Genomic DNA, 17871 nt, shown 5'->3' on the forward strand with positions numbered 1-17871 from the left:
GAATGAATAGGAGGATTTCATTTCCAACTAACCATTCCGTCGGGCAAAACACAATCCTTGCATTGAATAAGAAAAGTTTTTACGCTGAATCGGCGACGTTACCTATTACACCGTCCGTCACGTTCAGCGCTAGCGATAAACATACAATATTACGAGTACAATATATCTTACAGTTCCCAAGATTTGATAAGCAATACGCGTATACGGTAATAAATATATTACTGCTGTAACGGACAACTTGTCGCTAGAGGATTTACGTTGCAGTTTTATGAGACATAAAGTAAAGATCTGACTTGAATAAATTTACGATTTTTGAATGAAAAGCAGTTTTAAAGGTACGGAAGTTATTTACGTTAAATTAAAAATTTAATTGAGTTACGTTTTCATCTATAATGCAAGGATTTTTTTACTATGTAATTATAAATTGATCAAAATTTTGATCCGTTGAACGTGAAACAAAGAGCGCCATGACCGTACTTATTGGTCGAAAGTCATTAACGTCTTGATTAAATCAATTTGAGTTAAATAAAAATAAAAGACAAAGCCAGCTTGACAAAGTGGCTTGAAAATTAAGCATAGCCTTTATTTATTAATATAACGGCGCACGAAATATTGTTTTAACGGGTGCACCCATCAATTGTCAACTTAATTCAAACGTGCAGAGGGTTATTTTTTTAAGTACTCGAAGACAAAGATTTTTAGACAAATGCTTTTTTGAGATTGCTTACGAGCGTGTCCCGTTAAAAACGCATAATTATATATTTTTATTTTTTTATAATATAAAATGACAATATTTAAACTTTTATTTTTATTATAAATATTTATATTTAGCAATTTCCAGAACCACTAATAAATTATATTATAATTATAAAACAAAAATAAATTATTATATATTACGCAAAAGTATTATTAAAACATGACCCATTTGTACTATCATTGCAAAGTCAAGTTTATCAGGAACCTATACGTTCCGCGACTGATAAAGAACTAACGGTCATAAAAAAGAAACGCATATCTGAAATTCTATAGCGGTTTCACATCCTGCACTTCGCTAGTAAAAACATGAATGAAGCAACCGTAAGATAAATGGGCGCGCTCTGAACCTGCCTTATCGCTTGTCAGCTGCTTCCGGAGGTCATTGTACCTACAGATAGCTGTCTTAGATTTATTGATGTATCTGTTAAAGATTCGATATTTTTGCAAATATTATACATAAGACGGATCACGTGTTTATTTGAGCGTAAATTACTTGGAGAATACAATTTTATTCGATCGTTTCCTCAATCATTTATAAAATGGTTTGTAATAATTAAATATTTCCCTTTTTTAAATTTAGAATCATAACAGAAGCCGAGTATAAATCATATAGTAAAATAACTTTTGTGTATGTCATTTTCTTACAAGCTCCTGTACGAGAGCGAACTTTACCTTATATGTAGAAACATTTCTACAAAGTAACAGGATTCATTAAAATAGCTAAGCGAGACTAAAGTGGCAAGATGCTGTGTTTTTCATTACTCGGCACTCATATGGCTGCATGGAATAGGCATATGCATGCGTGTGTATACACTCTATGAGTGTTCAACTAGGATTTCCTTACAAATGCGACGGAATTAAGAGCGAGATTATGAAACATACTGGTTTTTTCAAAACATTAGAAGCTTAACTTCTGGAATTTATACAAGGGAATATTCTATTGTTGTTATTTGTTATGTAACTAATAATCATATCATATCAAAACAATAAACATGTTTCCTAAAGAATAATTAAAATTTAATTATTTCTAAAATATATTTAGCCGTATTATATCTTGATTTTAATTTAAAGAACAAATTAATTGCTTGAAATTGGTCTAATTTATTTAAATCCAAAATGGATGTCGGTAATAACAAACGTGTCATACGGATCTATTATAAATAGAAAACATAATATCATTATTTTAAAGAGTATTTTGTAAAGGTATGCAAAATATTAACCATCAAATATAAAATACAACATACGACGTATTTTCCGTTTAATTTAAAAAAAAAATAGCTCGACGCCAGGCTCTTTAATAAATTGAATGAGTTCGCTAAAATTAAAACCTGCGTTCCTTTACACATAAATTAATTAATCTTCGTTTATTAAACATATAAATATAATAAGGAATAATAATACATCCGTCTACAATCTACAATTTATTTCGTTGCTATAAAACTCGTCAATATAAATCAAATTGAAATCCAAACGATTACTAAATAATTGTTATCTGTATTAATATACTGTAAATCGTTCTATTTTTTACGATGGAATTAAAAAAAATGTTCCCATGAAATCTCACTAAACGTCAAAACATGTCTATAGGTTTACAAAGCAACTCTCACGAGATTCGAAGTCTACCACAGTGGCCTTACCCTGTTATCCGATGATCTATGTACACAAGACATACAGGTATCGATTACAACTCTATTCGATTAAGCTATCTTGACATTTATTGTAATGTATTACAGCTCGGTTTTACTTGAATGGTTTAATGTTATGTAGCAAAGAGAAATGCAGTAGGTTGTACGATGATACTTAACCCATTGAAACACTATCGAATATCAGACGCGGTATATTCAAATATTCAAACCGATATTGGGATATGGACCATGAAACCGCATATTAAAAGTAAATAAAAGTATATTTTTATCTATAAATCTCGGTAAACGGTTTAAATAAACGTTAAAAGTTATTTATTTTGATACCTCAAAGCATTTATATGCGTCTACTAGAATATTATTTTACATTCAATTTAATATAATGAAAATATAATAAAGATCTATTCGATTAAATGCTTAACAAGCCATTATACGTAAAAGAAACGCGATTTGGAAAAAAAAATATATATATTATTAAATAAGTTGCTTGAACTTTATTTTCTTCTAACATATAAAGATTGTATATAATAATACTATAATATATTATTTGTAATCTACTTGAATTTTAAATCACTAAGCGTGAAATAATATAGCACGTTTGTCGTAAAAAAACAGTATCAACATTGTGGTCTAAAAAAACCACTAAGAGTTTCGTTCGGATCAAATGTAGATTAAGCCAAATTTAAAACGTTCCCACCGTTTCGCTTGACCGCCCGAGAATATAACATTTCAAACTTCTATAATTATTTTTCTCGTGAACCAATACAGTAATTATAACATTCGTCACGATCTACAAAGATTCGAGTCTATATAAAACGTGTTATAAAAAATCCGGGATTGCCTTGTAATTGATCTGTTTGTAATTAAACTCAAAGTAACTTGAATCGAACGAATTTTGAATTTAGAATAAGGTATTTTTTAACGTTTCGTTCTGCGAAGTATTTATTTATTAATCAATAACCTAAAAGAAGAATTTTCCAATTCCATCCCTATGAATATTTTATATTTGTCCGCGCATCTGTTCAAGCAGAGATGAATGAATTTTTATACAACACTCGTGTAGATTCACTCTACATTTTCAGAATAAATGTATGTTTTTATAGACTTTTTTATTCTCTGTGTATTTCCACACAATTCTTTTATAAACCTCACGACGTCAAAATGTTCAATAAACCGTATAAAGAAACATATTAGTCACGTCTAACTTTTATTAAACTGGACAAACTTATTATACTTCGTGGTTTCATAAAGATATTTTGTAATAACATCATTTTTCTTCCGCAGCGTTAAACGTATTTCTCAGTATTGAGCGGCTTACAGCGGCAATTTCACTCCGTGTTGGTTAAGTTTAGATATCGGAGTAAGTGTTCGCAACTTGTCGCACTTACTCTAAGATATAACAATATAACAAAGAAACTATATCCCGTGCGAGACCGAGGTACAAATAGTCTAACTCATTCGAATTCACGTCAAGTCAGCGTATTTGTAATTCAACACGGAGTCCCCACGCGGCGTATGTATTGTTTCAACTACAACCGCTAAAGGGGAAGCTCTTTGTTCATAAAACATTTATTGGACGCGAATCGTTAAAGAGAAGTTCGTGGCTGCTTTCAAATTAGGCAAGTGTCGGTACTGAACGCAACCAACGCATCCTTGACAAACAATATGCTCCCAGAGTTCCAGCATTCTTCGTTTCTCCTTTACATTACACAAGTACACTTAAATTAAAATTATTTTTTTGGTACCTTTTGAAAAATCTCTATATTACTACCAGAAAATAGGAAACCGATATATTTTTCATGCAATTATTATAAAACGAGTGGAATATAACCTTCAAAAATGATGATCGGTAGGTACTAATATTGTATATAGGAGTATATAATATTTATACATAATATAAATTCTTTTTCAAAATGTAATCAAACCCAATTTTACTAAATTTAATTTAATTTCAATCTACCAGCAGTTCAGTAATGCTATTTTGTGAGGTAACTTCGTATCTCATTCGCGGAAGGTTTAAAACCGAATTATTTTAACATTTTAACTATAAGAATAAGTGTTGAATATGATTTCACTTTCTAACATATGACAGTCGTGTTATGCGATGAATTATGAGTTTCTTATCACTGAATAACTCTACATAATCTATATGCTTCTGAGGAACTCAGACGACAGGGTACTGAGTAGTTATTATTTTTAACACTTGAATACATTTGATCATTCTACAAATAATAATCCATATTTAATATCTGTAATATTTACCCTATAATGCGAATTGCTTATAAATAATGATTTAATTCAATTGCTAAAACCATCTTAATTATTTTACAAATTACCTGAACATTTGCATCGGGAACTGACTTTGTGAAGCTCTCCTTAGGAGTTATCGAACGTATCATAAATAGCCGATACTAAATAACTTAAATATGATATAAACTAACAAAATACATATGTAAGTCAAGTAGTACTTGTAGATCTTTTAAGTGTTTATTGTATATAGTGTTAATGTATAGTAATTTTACCACAAGAAAGAATGCAATGAAGAAATTTTATATCAATAACAATTGAAGCCTAACAATAGGATGTGCTCTAAACTTTATAATGAATGCAATTCAATTCAAATTTTATTATTAATGAACACTAGTTATTATACAAAGGATATATATTACGTAAAATGTCATTAACTAACCTTGTAATTAGAAACTTTGATTACATTCGAACAAATTTAGGTATTCAATACATAGATAGAACAATATCGGGGCGATTCTAATTTCGTATAGTAGAGCGTTGAGATGACGAACCAGCTTCGAGGTCCGAAGAGAGCGTTAAGGCTCTTCATTAAGGGTGAGGGAGGGATTGAAAGTGGAGAGAGGGGACCGTGCGATGGCTTTATGGGACAATTTGCATTTACACGAGCCCAAGCACAGATTACGCCAGCACTTATCCGCCGGCTGAAATGAGGCTCACCTCCAAGCTACAACCAAACAAACCTTTGTTTATATTCTCTTGAATTTTTTACCCGCCATTCATTTCGACGGTCTATTTGAAAATGTTATGTTCTACAATGCTTGATCTTTTGTTTTTCTTTAATAACCTCGTTAAAAACTGTTTACAAAACCTATAAAAATCTAATTTTTATTTATTCAAGTAGGCTCGTAACAGCACTTTTGAATCGTCTTGTTGCTGTGTTGAATTAAATGTAAAGTTATCACCGGTTCGGAAAGTAGATTCTATCGAGAAGAACCGACCAGAAACTCTTTAATTAAAATTTTGGAAAAGAGTAACTAAGTCAGTAAATTACAATTATTTTTTTGTGTATCCTGCCTAGAAATCAATTCGATAATACTAAGTCTATGCTTTTTTTATCTTTAATATAATCTTGATTGAGTAATATGCCTTATATATCAACGTTTTTTTTTTACATGATTAAATTTTTAATAGACCAATTTATTAAATATTATCAACAAAAACATTACCTAATTATAAGTCAATAAAAATAATTTCATAATTACTGAATACCACTAATAAGCAACACGACACGCAAGTTTTTAAAGTACTTTTCACGTACCGCATAAAAGAAATAAAAGTAAGTAAGTAAATATATCGAAGTACCTTTGCCTAAAATACCATTCAGAAATCTCTGACCCATTTCCAGATAACTACCTTTGAATCTCTGACAAAAGCATGTCGATGCAGGGACAGGATGTCTGGCCGATCGGTACTTCAATTTAGTACCCGCATGGACCATCAATGTCAGCCCGAGACAACGAAGCAAGTACCCGGTATTATCTTAAAGATGTCATATAAAATTTCAGTAATAAATAACACATCAATTATAATAAACACTACTAGAATATTCTTAACTAAAATTCTATAATAAACACTACTAGTATAGAAATCTTAACAAAAATTCTAATTGTGATAGTGAGTTTGTTTGTTTGTTACCCGTAAACGTCTTAACTACTCGATGGGTTTTCGTGATTTTTTTAATACACAATTTCAGGAACACTGAAGATATTCATAGTATACATAGTGTACCTTACACCAAACGATACATAACCACTCGCTAGCTAAGCTGCAAGTGTCAACTAATCTGTACGAATATTATTATATTGTGCTGATAATATAACGCGAAACGCGAAAGTAACTCTGTCCGTCTGTTTGTTACGCTTTTACGGCTAAACTACTCATTAAAATGATAATTGGTACGAAGTAAACTTAAACCTCTAAGACAGACAGGTTACTTATTGCCTTTTAAGGGGGTAATTTTGCGAATAAAGGTTTGTAAATAAGTTTACATTTTTATCACAAACTGAATCCCAAGCGAGAGAAGATACGAGCTCGTCTAGTATATTATAATTTATCCTTTCGGTATTCCGTTTGATTCGAACACACATCGACGTGTTTAATAGTGAACGCTACATAACAATATTAAATTGAAATTGACATTATTTTGCATAATAAAAGAGAGATTTAATTTTATACCGCAATCATTTATTTCGGGTATGTCGATAAAATATTGAAGTCGTAATTGATACATGAATAAATAAATTATTGTTTTTCAAGTGGATTAAAATAATTTTATTATATTATATAAATTACGTTATTTCATTTTTAACTATATACGTTAACAATATAACGATTACGTAATAAATAATTTATGCGTCACTTATAAAAGTCGTTTCACGGGGTTTTTAGTTACACATTGATCTCTCTATCTGACATCACTGAATTGTCATTTGAAAGAAAGCGACAGAACATTGTGTAATCTATCAAACTAATCAACATTTACAGATATATGTTAATAAATAAATGACAAATTTATTCAAATATTCTTTATTCAAATATATAGGATACTAACTTCACTCTGAATAATATTGTATTACAAAATACCGTATCCAAATATTAAGTTAGCTTATCGCATAAATATTCATGAAACTGAATCGACCTATTTGCCGCGCTGTCGCCACCGTACATAGGTATCGATGCCCTTAATCAGGGAAATTGCTAAGTAACGGAGCTGAATTTATACGTTATAATTGTCACTGATTGGAAGGCATATTCGATGTAACGTTGTTATATATGTTCCATGTTAATATATAATCTTTTAAAGTATCAGTGGGATATTTCACTATAAATATATAAAAAACATAGAGAACACATACTTTATATACTTATTCAATATAAAATATACATTTCGATCTATGAAGACAATAAAGTGATCGCTTCGGTGTGAATGCTTTAAATTATAGTTTTAAATGCTCGTTCGTGTAATAAATATCAGGGGTTTTCGACGTGAGCTAAACAATCAAACAATAAAAGTTGAATTTATGGCAAGCTTGGTCCAGGCCGGCGTATATCCCGTCACTCACCCCGCGTGGTCATTTGAACGCAGTCGGTCGTGGGATTGACATATTGGAGAGTCGGAACAGCGAGCGCTTTGGAAATGACATCAAGCTACAATGTCGGCTAATTCATTTCAAATAGCTTAAAAAAAAAAAACCTCTATATTCTAGTTTAGTTCGTTTTTTAAATACAATTAAAATAAAGACATGATTCTATTATAATACTTTTTAATATAATATAAGATTTTTTTAAATAAATTAAATTAATGGTTAATGTAACAATTAATTGGTTATTAATGAATCGCTCTGAGCTGTTTTATATTCAACTGTTACTTGTAATTGGTCGTGCTTGATTAATGATTTTCTTCTTCCATCGGCTCTTCTAATATGGGAACCGACGTTATGTTTTTTACAAAATTCTTAAAATCATGAATTAACTAGATTAAACCGGTTTTTATAATTTATAACAATAATTCAAACTGGCATGTTTCTTAGCGTGATCATTTAGGGTATATAGCAATATCTACACGAATTCGTAATTATCATTTTTATGTGTAAATATTTATGCTCTCAACAAATAATAAGGTATCAAACGAAACTAACTAAATAGACCGCACAAAGTTTAAATATATACATCAAATAAAGAACGATTTTTGTTACTCCGACTTTGGTACCATTTCTAACACATTCTCGATGCTTAGTTTTATGACATATTTGAAAATACGCATCATTCAAATACATCACTATATACGTCCAAAGGGAGTGTCATTGAAAAATGATCGGTCATATTTTGTTTGTGAACATGTATCAAAACATGGACGCATAAGAGCGTAAAGTTGAATTGATTCTGGTAACCCCTTTTAAGGATTATTTGTCGTCGTATATCTATGTCCAATCTGTCAAAAAACTTAAAGAGAATTTAAATGTAATTTTAAATCAAATATTTAAAAAAAGAATTTATATTAACATTTTTAATTTTATTATAAGTGAGTTATATGCGTAATTTTTCTTTATTCAAAAACAATCGAATTAATTAAAGTGACATCAAATATGATTCATTCGAAATAGAATTCCTTTTTTAAAATTCAAATTCACTGCATTCTCACAATGCCACTCTTAGAGAATAAAAAAAATTAACATGTTTTTTGTATTTGGAATTTTCCTACAACATAGAGCTTTCAATGGCCTCTCTGAAAACGACCAGTAAAACCGGATATAAATACGAAAACCGGTACCAAACTGTTGCAGTTGTATGAAACAGTTTTTCAATCTAGCAACAAATGGTTCAACATTTACAAAGCTCGCAGCTTAGAGGAAACACCGCACAAATGGCTCTCAGGTGTTGCTATATTGAAAAACTGCAAGGGGTACCTCGTATGTTCCCAAGATTGATGTTTATTTAAGGCTCGTATTAAAAAAAGTGAATAGCTACGGTAGAAGAAAATAATTTAATAGATTTTATACGCTTATATAACTATACTTATAAAGGTTTTATATTATATGTAACCTTATTTACTTGAGGCTTTTAATAACAGATTGTATTTCCTTTTATATTTTCGAATAATAATTTCAGTAAAGAGAAAGAAATTGTACATTAAACTTGATTAAACTTTACCAAAGAGAGTTCAAATTTGATGAATCCATTACCTTATTTTAAAATAATTAAACTATGGTAAACCAGTCTTACTCACCGAAGTAGGCAGAGGCTTGTCGTTATAAAGTTTTCTTTTGTGGAGTCATGAGCCCTTATAGCGATACCGTTAACGTGTTTGCGTCTGTAACAATAAAATCAAAATTAAGTTAAATTAAATATAATATTATTAAATAGCAAATATTTATTTTAAAAAAAAAATCCAATGCAAGTTGGTGGATAGAAATGCAGCAGTTGTTTTTTTTCTACCGACAAATGTAGGTTTTCTCGCGACGTTTTCTTTAATCGCTAAGCACAAAATGATTTATAAACACAAATTAAGATCATTGAAATTAAGCGATTAGTCGGGCTTAAACCCACTATTTTCAGTCAATTTTAATGTGCTTTAACGACTAAGCTATTACCGCAATTATATATATATAACGTTAATAATGTAATTTACTCGATTATATTTTTAAATATATAGAAATAAGGTAATCAAAATATAATTACATAGGGTTCTTTTTTTTTGCTACAGATTACTGTCTGTGGTGTTAATGGATGTAGCCTATCATATTTATTACCTATTTCGGGCACTATTACTGCTATTATAATGAATCGATAAAAGTTTCTCGCGTTTAGGGCTTCATAAAACAGACCTTCATAAACAAGAAGTATTTCTTTATGGATACTCGTAATTCGTGTTTCTTTCTTTTTTGGGTAAGATGTCTAGTTGTATTATTTAAAAAAAGAATCCAACACATCTCGAAAATGTATAATAGCTAGCTATCCCTCCTGGCTTCTCACGAGTAGAATAAAGATTTACACATTAAAAAAAAAAGCCTTCTTTAGTTTTCTATTTTGCCTGTACTTACATTGGGATCAGTGTAATGTATGTGATGTTGTCCAACATTTATATTGAAGGACAAAAGTACAAACGGAGCTGACGTCGCCAGAATAACAAAAAGAAATTCATCACAACCTGATTAATAGTTTAGCAACGTATAGCGGACAAAGAAATACATATACAAATATTAATCAAAAAGATAATCGTAAATCAATTTCCTTTAAAAAAAAAGATAACGTATTAAGCTGAAAAGGATACAAAGTTCAAACAAACTCCATTTGCGTTTGCGTCATACAAAAGTCAAATGGTGCCCGCATCGGAACTGAACGATAAAACTTTGTCAGAACGGATCCGGATTCGTACAAAGCGTGCTGAAAAGTCAACTCTTAGACACAGGTGTCCCGGGCAACTGTCGTTCTCTAATCAAGTGGAAATGTTTGCTTGGACGCTCGGACGAATCTAAGCCGGAACGTACGGCCCCAGACTACCTTATTCACCTGAGCGCCGTTCACCCCATGGAATTCAAATCCCTCTTACAATCGGTTAGCCCTAAGTGAATGACCCAGACCTATTCTTTTTACCCGCTCGATTCGACTCATAAACATTTTTATAACGAAACTCACTCAGAGCTTTTTATTTCGAAACCTGAATACGCTTAGCTTACTTAATAAAAGTAAGATAAAAATAACAAAAACACAATAGAACAAAGAATGATTAAATACATTTACGTTTAATTTAACAAACTCCGTGCTTAAATTAATGCTTGTCGAAGTTACTGTCTTATCTGAGAGAGAGCGGTTGGATTGCGTGCGTTCGTTTGAACTGCGAAACACGCGCCGATGGGCGGATAGCAAGTGAGCATTCTTTTGTTTCGTTGCGAGTAAGCGTAGCCCGTTACCTCTAAGATCCGTATAAGCGTTGTGACGTTTCGCTAAAGGGTTCATTTCGGTTGATTAATGTTGTAATTCTCGCGGTCGCCGTACAAAAAAGATTCAAAGAACGTTTATTCGGCGACGGGTCGTGAGTGAAAGAAAAATGAAGCAAATTTATCAGAAACGTGTATCGTGGCAAACGACCGACTTGTTTCTATTTTAGTACGTCCGTTTTAATGCATAGAGTTCAAAATATATTCGAGAATATCAAAAAGGGGACAGTGGGTATTTCATATTTCAAAACCAGATTAATGAGATCTGGTTCTCGTACATAAACAAACTGTAGCAAACATGCCAAGGGGTATTTGTCATAAGAGTCCAGACAGCCTCTACAATAATCTGTAGGCTTGTTTATTGCATACGATCAGATGTACGATTATTGAGTATAATAAATTTTTCGTCTAAATAAAGATATGATCATATTTTAAATTTTATATTAAATAATTGAAATCATATGTGGTTATTTACTTGGTGGTAGGGCTTTGTGCAAGCCCATCTGGGTAGGTACCCACTCATCAGATATTCTACCGCCAAACAGCGTACTCAGTATTGTGTTCCGGTTTGAAGGGTGAGTGAGCCAGTGTAACTACAGGCACAAGGGACATAACATCTTAGTTCCCGAGGTTGGTGGCGCATTGGTGTTGTAAGGAATGGTTAATATTTCTTACAGCGCCATTGTCTATGGGCGGTGGTGACCACTTACCATCTGGTGATAAAACAGGGATAGTATTGTTAAATAGTACATAATTAATACTCAATATTATTTAGATGATAATAAATAGGAGTTAGTATTTGTTGATTTTCAAATAGAATTTATATTTAATTGGTGCAAAGAGACTAACTAACTAACTACTGAGTTTTTTGTTTTGTAGTTCTTCTTTGGTGAATTTACCTTTTAAAACGGCTGCTGTACATCTTACTAATATTATAAGTGTTAAAGATTGGATACATTGATGTATGTTACTCAATCAAGCCAAACGTCTGAACGGATCTGAATAAAATTTGGTACAGAGATAAATTTCCCTATTTAACAGCACATAAGTTTTGTCCTGGAAAAAATGCATTCCCCCTAACCAACTACCGTCATACGTGGGACTAGCTACGTTCGGAAACTAGTTTAATATAATCCTGTAATGTGACATTTGTAATTAAAAATTGCTCGTACAAAAATCATGAATAAAGAATATTATGACTTTTGATTTTAGAGCAACAAAATACGCCTTCATAAAAAAAAGGTATCAAGCTCATTAGTACAGTTAAATACCTTTTGCTGTCGTGATCTTCACAGATTAAATATGCTCATCAAATTTCAACGCGTTAACGAGGTAACTCAGTGTACGTAACAAAGTTACAAAATGCAACGACTTCGGCAGTAGCGCTTTCAGTCTGCGCCATTCCCTTAATTATTTTCTTTACAAACTCTTTAAATTTTCCATCGCTTTTAAGATTCGCGACTCAAAACGCTTTGCAACGAGAAATTGTGCAGCTACTGTGCAGGCTCGTAAAAGATGCAGCTATCGCATTCCAGGTTTGTTGTTTATGGCTGTTCATTTTCTTCTATTTCGACTATCCTTTATTTTCGTTCTTTGACTACAATTTTTCGTAACTATTTTAGTTTTAAAAAATTTACATAGATATAAGTATTTTTGAAAAATTTAATTAATTCTATATAAATATATAAAAACGTAATACCACTCATTGATAATTCACGAAATCTCTGAAACCATAACACCTACAAAACTACAAATTTTGCAGGTAAGTTTTTTACAGGGTGTAGACATCCACTAAGAACGAATATTTTCTATATCGTAAGGTATATATATACTCGAACTGTATTTAATATATATATAATAATAAATTAGTTTTATATATCTTTTAGTATAAAGCTACGTCTACAAAAGACAACAGAAAAAAATTGTAGAGTTGATGAAAAAAAAATGTTAGTGACTTACTGCTGAATATAGCATACAGTTTCAAATACAGAAACGCACCACAAGATCTTAGGAAGTTTTCTAAAGATTCCGCGAATCGTGACTATAAGACAAACATAGTTTATTATATCTCTACAAGCCGGTTTCAAATTTATTGCCACTTACTGCCCTGTATCACTCGAGTTAATCTTTTTGGTTGGCCGTATTCTTACAGATTTGTCAGGACAGGTTATCTATTCTGTAAGGCGTTAAGCAGGCGTGGGTAGGTTGTTTATTTAGGGACATCTCGAGCGCATATTTGAACAGACATACACTTGTAATGTCATTCGACGGGCCATCTTAAATTGGATTTACAAAGCTTTTAAATTTTATAAATGACCATTGATTAGACCACCAAAATTAAGCGATTTTTCTTGAAAATATCTAAAGTGTAAAGAGGTTTTATATATGTATATATTCTTTTAATAAGTACATTGTTGTACAAGATGTTGTAAGAATTAGTAATAACTAGTTTGAATTTGCGGCTTTGCCTGCGTGTCATGTACTTTTCAGTACCCCTGATAACATATTTACAAAATTTCATAATAAATTTCAGTAGTTAAGACGCAAAATAACCAAACAAATTTACAAACTTACTGATTAATTAATTATCTTAACTAGTGTCCTGACTTTGTACGAGGTTATTGTCACTTAGTCATGTTTTTTTTGGACATGAAGCCCGCATAAGCTATACCATCAATTACATTTTTATGCTAATATTAAATTTTAATATTATTTCCCTAAGTGGTAATTAACACGAAATAATAAAACACATAAATAGAAATGTTCTTGCTGGTATTAATGATAGCCATACATTATATACACATTTGTAATTAATATCACTTTTTCATTCGAATGTATAAAGTAGGTGATGTGTGATCTAGACGAGTCAAAACAGCAGTTTCTTCTTAGAAAATAAAAACTCGACGATAAATTCTAAGAACACTCGCCGTTCGACTCAGTAACTACTTATGAAACTTTATCTTATAATTATCCATCTGTATTCTGTTAAATTAAAAAAATAAAACTTTAACCTAAAGAGTTGCTTCGGATACAAAAAAAAAAAGAATTTCATTACTAATTAAAAGGTCATAAAACAGTTCTCTAAATTTTAAAATTATTGTATAGATTTACTATATCGAGTTGTAATATTCGTAATTTAATTAATAAATAAACCAAATTATTCAAAAGAAAGAAAGGAATGTTCAAATTAAAAGAAAATATATGTGAAAGATGGATTCATCTTTCTTATTAACGATAATCTTATTAATAAAATTAACAGAGTTCTGCTGTGTCAAATGTTATTTATAACACTTTAATAAACGTCCGAATTAAACTGCACTCCAATGTTTTGACAGTTACATTTTAATCGCTCCTTTATAATCTGTATTCTGATTTAATTATCAAGTAAAATATTATTATTTATATTGTATTTTGTAGCGTCTTCTGTACATATATACTATATATAAAATGCTAATTTTATGAGGCTGTTGACCTCGCAGTTCTATCTACAAGTCTCAAAGCCGGGATAAGAAAAAAAGATAAAGTTATGTTGTCGAAGTATTCTTAGCAGAAGCTCAAAGTTTGGAACTTGACCCTACTAATACTGCCTTGGTTCGGAAAACACATAGTAATCAGTTGGTCTTGTATATGAACACTTTCCGTTCGTGTTAGATTGTCATCCCATCTGAGTATCAGAGTTATAGAATAGATATGGGCTCAGTATTGAAGTAACCACTGTGGAACTATAAAATCTCCTACACAGTTGGCTAATCTTGAGACTGGACGATCGCAATCAGGCAAACAGAAAGAGACTATAAATAAATATGTATTAAAACAAGTTCAAATATAAGACAAGCACATACATTTTAAATTTTACTTTAAAATGTAAACGATAATAATAGTGTAAGCTGATGTAGACAAGTGATAATTTAACTGAGCGACCCCACCTTGTGCGGCGAGCACGCGAAAGGGGTGACGTAATGGCGAGTACAGAAGTACGACGTAATTTCGCCTTATTTATAATAATTCGCTTGTCTTTTTTCAAAATTGGATTCCTTATGTAAAATATAAAACATGAATTTATGTATGTAGAACTAGTTATTTAAAACAAATGAACACATTTTTTTATAGTAATAAGGCGGTGTAATTTTAACTGTTAAACTAAAAAAATATATAAATTGATTATATCAATTATTATTTTTATTCGATACCACATGCAAAATTCAATGTTAAGTCTAATTACGATTTTTTTTTAACGATTCTGATATATTTATTTCATATACATATATGTATTATTATAATATATTTTTTTAAATTCCTTAGTAGTCGAATTGAGTTAGAAAATACAAAAATAAACTGTTGTTTAAAATAAGTTTTATTGTTCAAGAAACGGAACAGTAATGAGGTTACGAGTTTATATACGATGAAAACACTGAAAGAGAGGATCGCAAATAAACGGAGCCCGTTTTTATTTTTCTTTTATCTGCCCCACTAAGTAAAATAACGAAATAAGGTCGATTGGTTAAATAATAACAAAACCAGTTTTATAATAGAAAAAAAGTAACTAAGTTTTATTCGTTGGTTCGTCTCAGTAGTATCTTACCTCTACAATTAATCGAACCTACTTGAATAAAGAATATTTTCATTTTTATATCATAGTTACATTTACTGGTAGTTGATTTGTATCTAACTTAATATTGTAAATATATTGGAATATTGAACACAATAGGAGATAAATTGAATATTTTATATATTATTTTATAACTAACGGTCTCTACGACTCCATTTGTATGGAGTTTAGACGTCAGGTTTGATTCCATTTTATTTTCTGGTATAAATCTATCATACCTACTATTTCACCTACTTGAATGTCGTATTGAAATATAATTGAACGTTATGCCTTGAGGAGTTTCATCGGTATTTATGCATCTAAAGTAGCTTTGGTATTATGAGTGCAAAAAAATTCAATTGATTTGATATTTATATTATAAAACATATATTGTAACAGTTATGTAATCGATAGTTCTAAAATAATTCTAAGTCGGTTAGATAATGACCACATGTCGTAACGTTTATGGTCGGTGAACAAAAAAAAAATATATGCAAAATACGTGGTTAATTTCCAACCCTATAAGGGGTTTACTCACCCTTATAAATTATAACCCACCTGCCACCTTTCTGTATTCTCTAATTGTAAAAAAATATTGCACGCAATCGTTAATTTTTTAGGCACAGTTGTTTATCTAAAACATTTTTTTATAATATTTACTTTTTAAATTGTCATCATTCGTTACAAGTATAAACAAACACGTCATGTTTTTTATTTTTCAAATTATATCATGACTCATAAATATTTATAATTTCATTTACGTTACAAATAGTCGAATGTCATAGCGAGCCGTTATGAGGATAAGTCCGTCTTTTTGATTAGAAACAATACAAAAAAAACTTTATTAAATATTAAAATAGTGATATTAGTATTAATATTATATGTAATCACTGTAAAAGGAACGATACGGGTCAAAATAAAAGACCGAGGCCGTCTGTAAGAGGCGGTTCGTAATATAAAATTAATCGCTTATTATAAGACTCGTATGTTTGCGCGGGTGAAACTTTATGAATAAATGGAAAATATAACGATGTTGACAACAATAAATATCCTTCCTCAAAGATTAGACACGAAGGCGGGCTTTAAAATAATGCTTCCATTATCAACTCATGTCCTTGTATTTTGTCACAATCTTCCATATTTTCATGTTTGAGGTTCTTCGCTAAAAATACCGGTTTTTTCATGGGTGGTTTGTTATTAATCATTTATTTATATTGATGGTTCGAACACGTGAATATTAACGGAAGATTGCGAGACTAGCACCATTTCATGTGTTTATTTTCTGTTTATAATTCAAATCTCGTTCTCGAGAAAAAATGTATGACGCAGCATGATGGAATAAGCTCCAAACCCTCACAAGGAAAGAGGAGCTTTAGCCCAGCAGTGGGATAATTTGAATTTGAAAATGTAATATTTTAATACATTAGTAAATAATCCTAGTGATTAAAATGCATCTATCATTGTAAGTAATTCATAGTATTCGATAAGATTGTTCGGTTCAGAAGGCTTAATGCGACAAAGCCTGTGAAAGTCGCATTTGTCAATGCCCGCCCAGGTGGGCGTTGTACAGTTATTACTTTATATTTTAGTTCATTTCATAGTAATGCTACCTTACTTTTGACGGCACAATGTGTATTTTAAAACCAAGCTTATCTGAGCTTCATGCATCTTATTTATATATCAAACGAGACACAAATGCAATACAATAAAATTCATATTTCAAGCACAATCTTCAATCTTGTGGCGTCTTTATTTCCGTCGTAGGCATACAATATTTTGACAAAATAATTTATGGATTATGGATCTCATCTTAGATAACGAACTTTACTGTTAGCACAGGCAGAAGTTTGAGTATCTGTGTACGAAAGCTTAATTGTAATTTAGATTATTATATATTTTGTTCGGAACTAGTAAGGTGATAAAGAAAATTCCCAACTGGACTACATAATATTAAAACCTATACTTTTTCATATTTATTTGTTAAGTTATTCTCACTGACAAGATCGTTCATTTGTTTCAGTTTCCGTCCATGTATACTATCCACGGGACCTGGTGATTAAAATATTTTAATAAACGTCAGATAAACGAGAAATAATACCAACCAGTCATTGACCGGATCATAACCGAATCTTCAGTA

At 30.9% G+C, this 17871-nt stretch overlaps 1 protein-coding gene across 1 annotated transcript in view; it reads right to left on the reverse strand.

Annotated features, from left to right (window-relative positions):
• The window catches only part of LOC113399758 (protein artichoke-like), a 63446-nt gene that overhangs the window by 9587 nt on the left and 35988 nt on the right, over positions 1–17871 (reverse strand). The window contains exon 2 of the mRNA XM_026638977.2: positions 9436–9519. The gene's annotated coding sequence lies outside the window, so the exon portion shown is untranslated. The remainder of the gene's footprint in view (positions 1–9435; positions 9520–17871) is intronic.

This window comes from Vanessa tameamea, chromosome 2 (assembly GCF_037043105.1).
Source record: "Vanessa tameamea isolate UH-Manoa-2023 chromosome 2, ilVanTame1 primary haplotype, whole genome shotgun sequence".
Taxonomy (NCBI): Eukaryota; Metazoa; Arthropoda; class Insecta; order Lepidoptera; family Nymphalidae; genus Vanessa; species Vanessa tameamea.